Source organism: Moschus berezovskii, chromosome 3 (assembly GCF_049115385.1).
Source record: "Moschus berezovskii isolate FMDL1 chromosome 3, NW_MosBer_1.0, whole genome shotgun sequence".
In the NCBI taxonomy this organism is placed as follows: Eukaryota; Metazoa; Chordata; class Mammalia; order Artiodactyla; family Moschidae; genus Moschus; species Moschus berezovskii.
Genome location: NC_142462.1, coordinates 63,353,141 through 63,366,549, shown reverse-complemented (window position 1 = coordinate 63,366,549; position 13,409 = coordinate 63,353,141).

Here is a 13,409-nt window from a genome sequence, read left to right as displayed (position 1 = left end):
TGGCTCTAAGGCTAGGGGTGTATGCTTATGCCTCAGGGTCCAGTTGCTGGCTATAGCACTCTATGGGTCAACTGTAGTGCCCGTGTATATGGGGGAGTAACCCAGAGGTGTTCTCTTCCTTTTCATATACAAAAAGGAACCAGAAAAGGAATCTGATAATTGGGATGCCCAAGGACAGGTGAGTTCATCAAACTCTCCTTTCAGGCCACAAAGGCTGTCATCTGGTTTTTCCCGTAAAATTGGGTTGGGGTTGCTATTCTTGAATAAAACATACAAAGATTTGGCCATAAGAGAGAACTTTGGAATCTGGTTTTAGCAAAAATCAACTAGCCTGAAAAAACCTCACAATTGGTGCCTAGTTTGAGGATTGGGAAAACTTCAGTTCAGTTCAGTTCAGTCACTCAGTCGTGTCCGACTCTCCGCGACCCCATGAATCACAGCACGCCAGGCCTCCCTGTCCATCACCAACTCCCGGAGTACACTCAAACTCATGTCCACAGAGTCAGTGATGCCATCCAGCCATCTCATTCTCTGTCGTCCCCTTCTCCTCCCGCCCCCAACCTTTCCCAGCATCAGAGTCTTTTCCAGTGAGTCAACTCGTCGCATGAGGTGGCCAAAGTATTGCAGTTTCAGCTTTAGCATCAGTCCCTCCAATGAACATCCAGGATTGATCTCCTTTAGAATGGACTGGTTGGATCTCCTTGCAGTATAAGGGACTCTCAAGAGTCTTCTCCAACACCACAGTTCAAAAGCATCGATTCTTCGGCGATCAGCTTTCTTCACAGTCCAACTCTCACATCCATACATGACCACGGGAAAAACCATTGCCTTGTCTAGTCGGACACCATAAAGTCTGTCTGAATCTAGGTGTAGCCCTTGTTCTGATATCAAATGCACTAAATATTGGGGCAGATTACAATTTTCTTTGATGACTTTATGCCCTTTTAAGGCTAAAAGCTTTAGCAAGTGGATGCTGTCTTCCTATCAGGATGCTTGAAAAGAAGAGCAATGAAGGAGATCATCCAAATGTTGCAACAAAGTAGAACCTCTAGGAAACTTTATGTCATTCAGAGTTTACAAAAACTGAGTGACTTTCAGTAAACCCCTGAGGCTATACTGTCCAGATGAATTGTTTTTCTTAGGTGAGGGGAAAAAGGTATTGGCTAATTTCATCAAGTGGAATACTAAGGAATGCATTGCATAAATAATTACAGTAAATAATTTACTTCTGGTAGTGAGAGGGTAACAGGCAGGAAGGCCAGGGGTCTCCAAATGGAGGAAATAGGCTGCAAGTGTCAGACATTTTTTATCTCTCCCTTAAGCAGCAGGAGGAAACAAACTACAAGTGTCAGACTTTTTCTCTTAAAATTCTGTGTTGCCCTGACAATACCTGGCTCCACCTGAACTTAACTTTTCTCAAACCTCGAGCTAACCAATGTATTTTTCTTATGGAAATTTTTTCCTTAAGCTATGCTAATGAACCTATGTATTTCCTTTGGAATTTGCCTTTCTTCAAAATGGTTCCACTCCACCTAAGACGAACTTTTGGCTGATAATAGCTCAACAAACCAGTGTTCAAATCAATTCTTTTATGGCTGGGGATGACACACCTTGTGCCATCCTATTTCAAATATGCATATTGTGGGAGAGGGGCCTGGTGAAACTCCATCAGCCTTGAGGTGTCTCTCTTATCTGATTAATAGCTTTCTTACAGGCATAAAACATCTGGCTAAAGACTAGCAGGGGGGCACTCTCGGCCCCCCTTCTGATGTCTATGTCAGAAGCTTTCTCTATCCCTTTTTATACTTTAATAAAACTCTGCTTTACAAAAGCTCTTGAGTGATCAAGCCTGGTCCCTGGTCCTGAGGTTATATCTTTTTCAGAGATCACAAATCTGACACCATTCACCGTAAGCTATCAGTAGGAATGGATGTTAGTAATATAAGAGGGTTAAAAATAACAGGATGTCCAGGGATAATGATGTTTATTGCTCACAGATCCTGGAATTCTTTACCCTTCTTCTTTAAGTTTTCTCATCAGTAAAGAGTGAATGATACAAGGGCTAGTACAAGGGATAATGAGACCACAAGTCTTGTAATAGTCTATTATGGGTATGCCTCAGGGAGCTTCTTATAGTGAAAGTGTTAGTCACTCAGTCATGTCCACCTCTTTGCGACCCCATGGACTTAGCCTTTCAGAGTCCTTTGTCCATGGAATTCTCCAGGCGAGAATACTGGAGCTGGTAACCATTCCCTTCTCCAGGGGATCTTCCTGACCCAGGGATTGAACCCAGATCTCCTGCATTACAGGCAGATTCTTTCCCATCTGAGCCATCAGGGAAACCCTCTTTGAGGCCTCTGGCCTGTAGCCCACCAGGCTCCTCTATCCATAGATTTCTCCAGGCAAGAATACTGGAGTGAGTTGCCATGCCGTCCCACAGGGAGGGATCTTCCTCACCCAGGGATTGAACCTTTGTCTCCCATGTCTCCCGCACTGGCAGGTGAGTTCTTTACCACTAATGCCACCTAGGAAGCCCCTTTACATATACAGTATTGATTAATTCTGGGAAGAAGTTTTGGGGGTTCTATCTGAATTTTGATGGGAGGTACCCTGTGAATTTTGCTAAATTTCAGCTGGAGATTTTGCCCATAAGGAAAGTGGTAGCTGATTCAATTGGGGCAAATAATCAGTGTTTCCAGAATCTGCTCTAATACTGTCATGAAAGTGAAAGTCATGTCTGACTCTTTGGAACCCCATGTACTGTAGCCTGCCAGGTTCCTCTGTTCATGGACTTCTCCAGGCCAGAATACTGGAGTGGGTAGCCATTCCCTTTTCCAGGGGATCTTTCCAACCCAGGGTTTGAACCCAGGTCTCCTGCGTTGCAGGTGGATTCCTTACCGTCTAAGCCACCAGGGAAGCCCCCATAGACAAAAAAAATAAAGATATCAGAAGGTCATTTAATTCACCTGGTTGGTTGCAGGCATATCTCATTTTGTTGCACTTTGCATTATTGTGCTTCACGGATATTGTGTTTTTTACAAATTGAAAATTTATGGCCACTCTGCATTGTCAGATGATGGTTAGCATTTTTAGCAATAAGGTATCTTTTAATTAAGGTATGTACCTTTTTTAAGGTACGTACATGTTCAAGCTGGATTTAGAAATTGCCAACATCCATTGAATCATCACAAAAGCAAGAGAGTTCCAGAAAAGCATCTGCTTTATTGGCTATGCCAAAGCCTTGACTGTGTGGATCACAACAAACTGTGAAAAATTCTCAAAGAGATAGGAATATTAGACCACTTGACCTGTCTCCTGAGAAATCTGTATGTAGGTCAGGAAGCAAAAGTTAGAACTGGACATGGAAAAACAGACTGGTTCCAAATCAGGAAAGCAGTATGTCAAGGCTATATATTGTCACCCTGCTTATTTAGCTTAGATGCAGGGTACATTATGAGAAATACTGGGCTGGATGAAGCACAAACTGGAATCAAGATTGCTGGGAGAAATATCAATAACCTCAGATATGCAGATGACACCAGCCTTATGGCAGAAAGAGAAGAAGAACTAAAGAGCCTCTTGATGAAAGTGAAAGAGAGTAAAAAGTTGGCTTAAAACTCAACATTCAGAAAACTAAGATGATGGCATCCCATCTCATCACTTCATGGCAATTAGATGGGGAAACAGTGGAAACTGTGACAGACTAATTTTGGGGGCTCCAAAATCACTGCAGATGGTGACTGCAGCCATGACATTAAAAGACTTGCTCCTTGGTAGAAAAGTTATGACCAACCTAGACAGCATATTAAAAAGCAGAGAGATTACTTTGCCATAAAGATCTGTGTAGTCAAGGCTATGGTTTTTCCAATACTCATGTATGGATGTGAGAACTGGACTGCAAAGAAAGCTGAGCACCAAAGAATTGATGTTTTTGAACTGTGGTGTTGGAGAAGACACTTGAGAGTCCCTTGGACTGCAAGGAGATCTAACCAGTCATTCCTAAAGGAAATCAGTCCTGAATATTCATTGGAAGGATGATGCTGGAGCTGAAACTCCAATACTTTGGCCACCTGATGCAAAAGTGTAATCTCCTTGGTTCTGTCTTATCTCAACAAAAATTTGAAGCGACTGACGTTAAAGCCCCCGGCGTGTCATAGCTCTCAGACAGACCGTGTTTTAGCTCTTGAGTCTTGAACAGACCATGTTATAGCTCTTGACAGATCAGTGTTACAGCTCAGTTTTATTTAGAAAATAATAGGAAAATACATCCTCAAGGCGTGAGGGCATGCTGACCTAAAGAGGCAAAGAGAAGAGAGAGAGAGAAAGAAAATGAATGTGTGTGCACACGTGAGTGCAGGAGAGAGAGAGAGAGAGAGACCCCCCCGGCCCTTTGGTTCCTCTTTTTATGCTTTTTCCTCCCCCTGGGTCTGCCATATGTAAATTGGGCTAGGCAGGAGTGCTGTTTGTTCTACCTGAGGTCCTCACTCCAGTTCTTGGACCTTCCTTTGTTCTGTTTTTGTGGGCTTTTCCCTTCCTTGTCTTTCAGCCACCGCCATTCTGGACTCCTGTTTCCTATTCTTACTACCTAACACGAAGAACTGACTCATTGGAAAAAACCCTGATGCTGGGGAAGATTGAAGGCAGGAGGAGAAGGGGATGACAGAGGATGATATGGTTGGATGGCATCACTGACTCAATGGACATTGGTTTAAATAAACTCTGGGAGTTGGTGATGGACAGGGAGGCCTGGCGTGCTGCAGTCCATGGGGTCTCAAAGAGTTGGTCACGGCCGAGCAACTGTACTGACCTGAATAAAATTTATTTATTCTAATTTGTGGCTAATTACTTTACAATATCGTGGTGGCTTTTGCCATACATTGACATGAATCAACCATGGGTGTACATTTGTCCCCTTGTCCCAAACCCTGTTCCCACCCCGCTCCATGCAACTTCACACTTAATAAATTATAGTATAGTGTAAATACAGATTTTATATGCACTGGGAAACCAAAAAATATGTTACTCTCTTTATTGTTATGCTTGCTTTATTGCATTGGTCTGAACTGAACCCCCAATATCTCCAAAGTACAACTGTACTTTGATGAGTATTGTCAAATTGTAGAATTATTTCCCCCTTTCAGGAGAAAGATATTCCAGCATCATACATCTTTAAGAAGTCCCAGACTAGTGAATGGATAGGGAAAGAGGAACTATGGAGAACAGAGTGTATATCTCTCAAAGAGTCTCAAGAAAATGGAATCGATTCATAGATAAGAAACTCCTCAGTTTCATTAGAGATCCCCCACTATGTGAATGGTTTCAGGCCTCCAAGGCAGGAGCTGTTTTGTACCAGTGGGTTGAGTACCAGTGGTGTGCCTTCAGTATCAGTCACTAGAGAGAAATGTTTCTTCAAGCCAATTAAGTGGGAGGATTGGGAAGAGGTCCTGTAGTTCCTCAGGGCCTTGTCAATGAAAATTGAGAGGAAAGGCTGTTTAGAAGATGAAGCTGCCTAAGGCACATAAATTTGCAACAATCTCTTCCATTGTTCTGGCTCTTTGCAATAATAGCAGAAATTAGCAGAGTTTTGGTTTTGTTAAGGAACATTGATTTGCTGAAGTTGAAGATTAAGAATTTTTTGGTCTTATTAGGTGATTTATCTTGAGTGAGAGAGAGCTGGTTTGCCAGATTAACTTCTGGAGTGGACATAGTTTTATTCTATTCTTGTCCTTTTTACTAAAGGGGAGCAGTCCCATTTCAGTCCATTGATAAAATTAAAAACTACCCAGGTGGAATTAATATCTGAAGGAAGACCAGAATTTTCTTTAAAAATACAATCTAGAGGTGATTATAAGGGTCATCTTTTCCTGTGTTTATTAGCCAACTGTATGAGAAGACTCAATTTTAACCAGACAGGTTCTGACAAGTTCAAGTGCTGTTTTGGACAAGCACCAATAGCTGTTGCTGCCCCAGCCAGGCTCCACTCTTCTGTGTTCTAGTCTTATACCAAGTCGAGGCCACTCCAGATCCAGTGACACCCTGTGACATGGAGTGAACAAGGCAGAGCTTTTGCCCTGCTGGAGCTGGGGTTCATACCAGAGTGATTATGGGAAACTGACGGTGCTACAGCAGACTCCTCTCAGTCCTGCCTCGGGTGCAGCCAGCTTGTACACATTCCTCACGAGTGGAGTCCAGGCTTCCAACTGCCCTTCTGTACGAGCTCTTGAACCAGTCAAGGGATTCATCTCCCCCATGTAGGACCCCAGAACTGGGGCACCATCTTTGTCCTTCACCCCTCACTCTCCAGGGCAGGTGTCACCTGTGTATTCTCCCCTTTTCTCTGAGTCCCCTCTCAGAGGCATATGTCTTGACTCGATAGCTTTTCTTCCCCTTTTACCTGATTATATGTGTATCTTTCTTGTAGCCTTAGTTGTATGGGAGTTCTTCTGCCAGTTTTCAGTGATAATTGTTCCATATGTTGATGTATTTTTGATGTGTTCCTGGCAGGATGGTGGGGTGACCTCCATGTTTTCTTACTCTGCTATCTTAATCTATTCTGCTTTTGCTAATCTTAAAATCTTACTTTGCAAAGAGGCAATTATAGGCTCCCGAAAACACTTGGAAGCCTAAAAATACTAACTGATATAGGTAAACTATTCAGTTATGGAAATTTCTGAGCTATTACATTCCAATTCAATTTTAAGAAAAATTAACGTTGGGGATTTCAAATCTCTCCATAATGTCCATTGATATTCTAAATTGCCTTTGGTCAGGTAAGCCATTTAGTTAGAACTGCACATGCAGAGGAACCATGATTTTCAAACATAAAATTTCCTGAAGTCACTGTAGGGATGTTGTCCTCAAAATATGTAGATAACTTAGATCCCATTTCTCAGTTTTTTGTCTAGAGTAAAGGAATCATTTTTGAACAACTCAGACACCTTACAGCTCAATCCAAACAGCTTGCAAGCTAATGCTAGCCAAGTCTAAGAAAACAGCTTGGTCCTAGAGGAGCCAGGCCAAGGGCTTTTTCAGCCAGTTTCCAGAGAACAGCCCCTGTTCCAAAGGAAAGGGCTGACAGTCGAACCAGCACACTGCAGTGAAGCAGCCGTGTTACTGAAGGAATGGGCTAGCAGCTTCTCAGTTAGCTCCAGTTGAAACAGTCTCAACTCAAAATCAGATTGAAGTGCCAAATGAGTACTCACATACAGAACAGGCCCTTAACCAGAAAGACAAAACCTTAATGTAGATTCCTAATCTGGAGAACTTCAAATGCCAAGATAGTGTGAACTCAGATCTAGAAAAAGACAAACCTTCAAACTCCAAGGTCAGTGAGAAAAGTAGGGAGCAATAATGGACTCAATTGTGGGTACTGCACTTGTTTGCTCACCAGACCCAGAGCTTTTGGGGGTCTTCTGTTGTCCCCATATGAGTCACCAAAATGTTGACCTGAAATAGTAGACTGCCAGATATTTTTCTAGAAAAGAAGGGGAACACTTTATAGAACTTCCCTGGTGGTTCAGCAGTAAAGAATCTGCCTGCCAGTGCAGGAGGTGTGGGTTTGATCTCTGGGTTGGGAAGATCCCCTGGAGAAGAAAATGGCAACTCACTCCATATTCTTGCCTGGGAAAGCTCATGGACAGAGAAACCTGGTGGGCTACAGCCCATGGGGGCGCAAAAGAGTTGGACACGACTTAGTGACTAAACAACAGCAAAGAAAGTTGAGAGGGCTCCGATAAACCAGGAGCTCATGGTTTTTCATTAGCTCAAGGTTTTTCATTTCCTTTCCAGGAAAGAAGAGAAATCTTTCTTCTTCCTGTCAAATCTGCTATCTTTGCAGGGCATAAGAGCTCCCCCTTCTGGTTTCCTGACTGTATTTAATTGAAGTTTCTGTTTATTAATATTAATATTTTACAACCTTAACTCTAGTCACAGTAAGGTGTTAGAATGTATTCTAAGCACAATAGGAAGTCACTGAGTGATCTTAAATACAGGGAGGTCTCAATCCAATATCTATATTTAAATATAGCTGTAGTTGCCATGCCTTGGAAGGGGTAAAAGAGGAAATGAGAGCCAGTTAGTAAAGTAGTTAAAAAAAAAAAAGAAGGAATTCCCTATCAGTCCAAAGGTTAAGACTCAGGCTTTCACTGCTGTGGACTCAGGTTCGATCTCTGGTTGGGGGACTAAAATCCCACAAGCTACATGCTGTAGCCAATAAATAAATAGAGAATGATGAGCATTCTGACTAGATAATAGTAATGATAAGAAAAGAAGATGAATTAGGGCTATAACCCAATGCACTTAGAAGGAATTCTTATATGGGTATAGTGTGGCCCCTATCTGCACCTGGCCACTCTATTCTATTTTCTTATTCTATTCTATTCACTCAGTCGTGTCCAACTCTTTGCTTCTCACTCTGAATGGTGCAGTGTTAACTTTATCTCTCTTTACCTTGTATTTATCATTTATGAAATATAGTAAAAGATAATAATAGCATCCATATCTCAAAATATTAAAAGGACTAATTAGATAATATACAATGATTTGGAACCGTAGGAGACTTCCCTAGTGGCTCATGGGTATTGGTAAATAATTCAACAGCAATACAGGAGACACAGGAGATGCAGGTTCAGTCCCTGGGTTGGGCAGATCCACTGCAGGAAGGCATGGCAACCCATTCCAGTATTCTTGCTGTGAGAATCCCATGGACAGAGGAGCCTGGCAGGCTACAGTCCATGGAGTCACAAAGATTCAGGCTGTGACTGAGCACGCTCGCATTAGCATGTAGAAGCACTCAGTAAAATGTATCTATTTTTGATGAAATATTATGAAGTCGGGCTTCTCTCATAGCTCAGTTGTTAAAGAATCTTCCTGCAATGCAGAAGACCCCGGTTCAGTTCCTGGGTTGGGAAGGTCCACTGGAGAAGGGATAGGCTACCCACTCTTTATGAAGTCATAAAAGCATGTTGTTAAATATTAGTAATATGAAAATTATAAGCATGTTAAGTGAATAAGTATATACCATATATTTCAATACAATGATTTCAGTATTTTTGAACTACCTCCTAATAATTCTCCCATCTCAGTAATCCAGCTTTTTTCTCTGCAACCTTTCTACACTTACAGCCTCAGGAAATGGGAGAGCAAATGCCAACCAGGGAAATATAAACACTGGCAAGGTTTGATATGCAGGAATTGCATTACCATAGTTTAGCTAAATAATACTAGTCCCCACCAACATGGCTTAAGTTTAAATCATGCTATATTAAGTGTGAACATATGCATAAAATATAAACTTCCTAGACAAATTATCTAAACACACATTTAGCTATTTTTCTCATAATGAAAGAAATGTAATTGTAAAACTTAGAATCGTTTTTAAGATATTTTTTCATCAACGTCTTCTACCCTCTGTATCATCCTAAGTGGTGCTCTCATCCTAAAAGCTGTTGTTAGTTCTCTGTATGTTTAAGATGACGAACATGATTAGGAACAGAATTTCCAAAGTACTTTAATGGCAAGCCACTCCAGTACTATTGCCTAGAAAATCCCATGGATGGAGGAGCCTGGTGGGCTGCAGTCCGGGGGGTCGCTAAGGGTCGGACGCGACTGAGCGACTTCACTTTCACACATTGGAGAAGGAAATGGCAACCCACTCCAGTGTTCTTGCCTGGAGAATCCCAGGGACGGGGGAGCCTGGTGGGCTTCCGTCTATGGGGTCACACAGAGTCGGACACGACTGAAGTGACTTAGCAGCAGCAGCAGCAGCTTCCAAAGTACTTTAAGGTTCTTCATTGCACTATACTATAAAGTTCACTCACTCAGTTTCTTGGGGCTTCCCAGGTGGTGCTAGTGATAAAGAACCTGCCTGCGATGCAGGAGATGTCAGAGACACAGGTTCGATCCCTGGGTGGGGAAGATCCCATGGAGGCGTACATGGCAACCCAATTTAGTGAGTTTTATTCATGCCTGGAGAATTCCATAGACAGAGGAGCCTGGTGGTCTATGGTCCATAGGGCTGCAAAGAGTCGAACACAACTGAAGCAACTTAGCACACAAGCTGTTTCTTAAAAATCTATAATAATGTCTCAGTAAGTGGTCCTTTAGCCAAACATTACATGAAAATTATGCTCCATCTTTTGTTTCTTGCCTATAGAATATTCTGAAGAGTGATAGCAAAATTTATTTCCTTTTGCAGTATCCAGTATAGTGAGTAATCTATGCTTTCGTTTATGAAAATGGCACCAATTTACATAGTTTATTCATGCAGAGATTACTAAATTGCCAAAAGCTGGAGAATCTTTTTAAAGTAAGTGGGTTGCTTTCAGACATTTCCATTTACCAGTTTTTTTGTTTTACAAGATCCCTTAATCAAATCAGAGATTACAGCCCAAATTAGTATAATCTGGGGATTTTATAAACTCTTAAAAATGTGTTATTTACAATCAGCTCCATTAAGCTGTCCCCAAATTTTCACTTGATGCAGAAGAAAACATCTGGTCACTATTTCATAGCTGAAAGATAATTAGCATCCAATTTTCACAAGTTATATTTTCACTTATAACCCTTGCAAAGTCCAGGGACTTCAGACTTCTCCAGTTACTCTGACCCATCTCCACAGGTGAATGAAATTGGAAAGCAGGTTTTATCCAGATAGAAATTAACTCATCACCTGCTAATGTCTAAGGCTATATCTCAGGAGCTATTATACTGTCATTAAAAAATTACTTTCTTCAATTAACCCACAAATACCCAGTTGGTCACTATAAAATCAAGAAATATTGATCGTTAATACAGAATATATTTACATTGTTGAAGAATGCCACAGCAAATTTCTTCAGATAAGATACTTTAAACTGCTTTCAGGTGTAACATGGGCAATTGTATAGCTACATTACTTTTATAATTTTTAATTCCATTCCTAGTTTTATTTATAGGCAAAGAAAAAGAATAGTTGAAAAAAGAACAATTGTTACTTCACATTTTGAGCATCTCAAACACTTCTGCTTTAGCTGCATAAATATATTCCCTAGCCCCTTTTACTCTCCCCTCATCCTCTCGCTCACGAACTGTGGAAATATATTTGTTTACATTACATTTTGCTTTTGAGAAACTATGTAGTATTATAAAAACTCAGACACAATTATAACTTGCAGCTAGCTCAGTGATAGAAAGCTCTTCTTCTTCTTTTTTTTTTTTTTTTTAGAAAATACATTAGAGAGTAAGAGGATATAACAGCTGAACTATCAAAGATAAAGAAATAGTTAGCCAGGATGCCTTCCCTAGAAGAAAACCAACATATATTCCTAAGCATAACTCACCATACAAATCAGCAACTGAAAGCAACATTGATGATTCAGATTGAGAATAAATTGATTGTTAGAAAACCTGCAAATGGTCCCAAAATGACAAATCATCCTGATTAGTGCAGTGTATTATTTGGAACCCTAAAACATTTCTGTCCTTCTAGAGACTTCTTTACATTACTGTTTCTTATTAGACACCTATTTTCTGCAGAGTAGTGCTGCATAACTGTTCTAGGTATCATTTTCATTCTTACAAACTGTTTATTGTTTATCCTACACTGCTGCTCAAATATTCCCTTTGCCTGCCACATAGGTACATAATGTCTACTGCTTGAATGATAGAAGAGAGCTAAATTTTTCAGAGTCAGCAACAATGTGACCGTATGGCCTCATTTTATCTCTGTCATCTTATTTCCTACTGTCTCTACAACTGGTATGCCAAAATTTTGGTCTGACATGTTTCCTCACCTGTATAAAAGCACACCTTGCGCATTTTTGATTCCTTGCTTTATGAAGCATTGTCAGTCTCCTTTTGTAAATTCTGTTCATTCCTCAAAGTTAGTTTCATGTCTCACTTTTAAAATGGAGTCTCCTTTCATTTCTCTTGCTCTCATTGATCATTTTCCCTTTTCAGTCCCTATGTCTGTAGTTCACAATTTTCAACCTAGATACTGATATATGGATATAACAGTTGGCAAAGTAATGTCTCTGGTTTTTAATAAGCTGTCTAGGTTAGTCATAACTTTTCTTCCAAGTAGCAAGCATCTTTTAATTTCATGGCTGCAGTTACCATCTGCAGTGATTTTGGAGCCCCCCAAAATAAAGTCTGTTTCCAAGTTTCTCCATCTATGTGCCATGAAGTGATGGGACCAGATGCCACTATCTTAGTTTTCTGAATGTTGAGCTTTAAGCCCAACTTTTTCACTCTCCTCTTTCACTTTCATCAAGAGGCCCTTTAGTTCTTCTTCGCTTTATGCCATTAGTGTGGTGTCATCTGCATTTCTGAGGTTATTGATATTTCTCCCGGCAATCTTGATTCCAGCTTGTGCTTCATCCAGCCCAGCATTTTTTCATAATGTACTCTGCATATAAGTTAAATAAGCAGGGTGACAATATATAGCCTTGTCATACTCCTTTCCCGATTTGGAACCAGTCTGTTGTTCCATGTCCAGTTCTAACTGTTGCTTCGTGACCTGCATACAGATTTCTCAGGAGGCAGGTTAGGTGGTCTGTTATTCCCATCTCTTGAAGAATTTTCCATTTTTTTATGACCCACACAGTCAAAGGCTTTGGCATAATCAGTAAAGCAGAAGTAGATGTTTTTCTAGAACTCTCTTGCTTTTTCGATGATCCAACAGATAGGTATCTACAAACCATTTCAACAACACATTTAAGCATTGCAAATGGCAGTGGTGGAATGAAAGGGAGAGGGGGAGTAAAAGTATCAAAGGGTGGTTCTCCTTAACCTATTGGCAATTTCTGATGTTATATTTGGGTGTCTTAAAATTTTGCATAGTGTAGTCAGAGGATGTTGGAATTTTGGATCATGAGTCATGAATCACAGATCATTTCAGTGTGTCTCATAAAAAGTTTTTTAAATGGCTCTTTCTTTACATAAATAATGTGATGTCCCAAAGAAAATAGCATATATGGTGCGAAGAATAGATATCATAGACTTTATTCATATTTGAAGAAATATAAGTATAATGTAAATATATGGCTAAAAGATTCTATTCACAGGGATGATGATTAGGAAAGTCATAGACCAAGACATGCAAGATAGTTGGTTTCTGGACTGTTGAAACCTTATTCCATGTGTATTTATTGTTGTTATTTGCTTGTTTGTGCATGAGTTTACATAGTTATTGTGTTTTCCGGGATTTTCAAATTGTACTTAAAAAATGATCTTAGAGCTTATTCACTTTTAGGCAAAGACAAAAGAAGAGTATAAGTCTCAGGTTGAGCTGCTTCTTCACAAATAATAAAATTCTAATTTAATTTTAAGTTCCTATTTTAAAGTGGCTTTATTTTAAGCCACTCAGCAGTGACCACGTGACTGGAAAAGGTCAGTTTTATCTTTCATCAGGTAATCTAAAGGTCTAACAC